Genomic DNA, 2,852 nt, shown 5'->3' with positions numbered 1-2,852 from the left:
TGGGGCCAGGAGCGGTGGCTCATGTCTGTAATCCCAGCACTTTGGGAAGCCGAGGCGGGCGGATCACGAGGTCAGGAGATCAAGACCATCTTGGCTAACACGGTGAAACCCTGTCTCTACTAAAAATACAAAAAATTAGCCAGGCGTGGTGGCGGGCACCTGTAGTCCCAGCTACTCGGGAGGCTGAGGCAGGAGAATGGCGTGAACCCGGGAGGCGGAGCTTGCAGTGAGCCGAGATTGCGCCACTGCACTCCAGCCTGGGCGACAGAGCGAGACTCCGTCTCAAAAAAAAAAAAAAAAAAAAAAAGGTCCCATATTGGGGGTTTTCCTGTCCTGGGGGCCAACACCTCCATTTCTCTATCTTTATTTTTTTTTTTTGTTATTTAGTTTTTATTTCACAATCATAAACTTAACTCTGTAATCCAGCTAGGCATGGAAGGGAACAAGGAGAACATGGAACCAAAGGGAATTGCAGCGAGACCACAAAGATTCTAGGATACTGCGAGCAAATGGGGTGGAAGGGTGCTCTCCTGAGCTACAGAAGGAATGGTCTGGTGGTTAAGATAAAACAGAAGTCAAGCTTATTAGAGTTGTCCGCAGTCAGCAATGGTGATCTTCTTGCTGGTCTTGCCATTCCTGGACCCAAAGCGCTCCATGGCCTCCACGATCTTCATGCCTTCTTTCACCTTGCCAAAGACCACATGCCTGCCATCCACCACTCAGTCTTGGCCGTGCAGATGAAGAACTGGGAACCGTTTGTGTTGAGTCCAGCATTTGCCATGGACAAGATGCCAGGACCTGTATGCTTTAGAATGAAGTTCTCATCATCAAATTTCTCCCTGTAGATGGACTTGCCACCAGTGCCATTAAGGAGTGTGAAGTCACCGCCCTGACACATAAACCCTGGAATAATGCTGTGAAAGCAGGAACCTTTATAACCATATCCTTTCTCTCCAGTGCTCAGAGCATGAAAGTTTTCTGCTGTCTTTGGAAACTTGTCTGCAAACAGCTTGAAGGAGACGTGGCCCAAGGGCTCGTCGATAACAGCAATGTCGAAGAACACGGTGGGGTTGACCATGGCTGATAGTACAGAGTTCCTGGTGGCGGCAGTGTCTGCAAAGCTTCTCTCTCTCTTTTTCAAGAAATAGGGTCTCACTCTGTCACCCAGGCTGGAGTTCAGTGGCACAATCATAGCTTATTGCAGCAGCCTTGAACTCCTGACCTCAAGCGATCCTCCTGTCTCAAACTCCTGAGTAGCCGGGACTAGAGGTGTGTGCCTCCATGCTTGGTTAATTTATTATTATTATTATTATTTGTAGAGATGGGATACGGCTTTGTTGCCCAGGCTGTTCTCAAACTCCTGGTCTCAAGCGAGGATCCTCCCTCCTGGGCCTCCCAAAGTGTTGGGATTACAGGCATGAGCTACTATGTCTGGCCAATGCCTCCATTTCTGAGGTGGACAGTCTCACTGCCCAGAGGAGTGTCTGGCTGGCCTTCATTTGTTAAAGAGCATCTCAACAGAAGGGGGCCCACCCATTGGAGGTGGTTCAGCTAAGTCTGGAGGCCCACCAATTGGTAGTGGTTGAGCTAAGTCTGGACATTCAGACATGGTGGGCCAGGTGCTTGTTAGAACCCCTTGGAAGCAAGAATGGCTGAGTAAACCAGGATTTTGCTGCAGAATGGAGTTGGTCCTGAATTCTCACTGTTAGAGTCACCAGCTGGGGGACCCTTCCAGCAGCCCCCAGGATCAATGACTAAAATGAAGTGGGCAGGCCTGGGGAGCTGGGAATGATGCAGGTGTATCCAAGCTCTGAAGGCAACCTCTACAAGCCAGTGCCAGTGGGAGGAGGCAGACAGACATCCTCCGGGAGCCTGTTGGGGCTAGAGGGAGTCGCCATGTCCCCAGTATGCTACCAGGGTAGCAGGGGCATCAGCAGCAGCAGCACTGGATGGCCTCTTCTTCCATCCTCTGGCGTTTCACAGACTCACCATGAATGGGACAGATTTCATGACCACCCAGGGACTTTTCAGAAATCTAGGAGCAGGGATGACCCTGTACCTTTTTCAGGTCTGAAAGCAAGAAACATCCCATGGGCTGACAGCCCCCACCAGGGAAAGGACAGCTGTATGCAGCATCTTCCTCCTTAACTGGGCACAGATCCCAGGGGCTGGAGAAGGAGTGTTGACACCTAGGGGCTGGCCACACTGAGATGCCAAACTCCCCAACTTCTGGGAGGAAATGCATATAATGGATACAGGTATGTTTGAAAATGTGCACATAATGAGTACATATGTGTTTGAATGTATGCGTTGTGAGTACGTGTGTGTGCATTTGTGTGAGTCTGTGTGAGAGCATGAGTGAAAGTGTGTGATATATGAAGCCAGCCTGATGGGGTTTGGTGGCATTGCTAGAAGCCCCTGAAAGGAAGGGAAAATGTGCGTGTGTGTGTGTGTCTGGGAGTGAGTAGGGTGTGTGTGTCTATGTGAGTGTAAGGATACATAACTGTGAGTGTGTGTCTTAGTCCAAGGTGGCTGCTATAATGGAATGCACACATTCAAACCACACATAATCTATCTGGCTGTTCTCATGCACCAGTCCTTGCAATGAATAGCATGTATGTTTGAATGTGTGCATATAATGGGTACGTGTATGTTTGAATTCATGCATATAATGGATACATGTATGTTTGAATATGTGCACATAATGGGCACACATATGTTTGAATGTGCATTGTGTATATGTGTGTGTACATTTGTGTGAGTCTGTGTAAGTGCATGAGTGAATGCGTAGGATATATAAATATATGTGTATGTGAGCTTTGAATGTGTGCATTTGTAAGTATGTGTGTACG

At 48.6% G+C, this 2,852-nt stretch overlaps 1 pseudogene; it reads right to left on the bottom strand.

Annotated features, from left to right (window-relative positions):
- Window positions 1–584: 584 nt before the first annotated feature.
- LOC101130775 (peptidyl-prolyl cis-trans isomerase A-like) lies at window positions 585–1,084 on the bottom strand (annotated as a pseudogene).
- Between the last annotated feature and the right edge of the window lie 1,768 nt (window positions 1,085–2,852).

This window comes from Gorilla gorilla, chromosome 6 (genome assembly GCF_029281585.2).
Source record: "Gorilla gorilla gorilla isolate KB3781 chromosome 6, NHGRI_mGorGor1-v2.1_pri, whole genome shotgun sequence".
NCBI lineage: Eukaryota > Metazoa > Chordata > Mammalia > Primates > Hominidae > Gorilla > Gorilla gorilla.
This window is presented reverse-complemented; position numbering and strand designations above follow the sequence as displayed.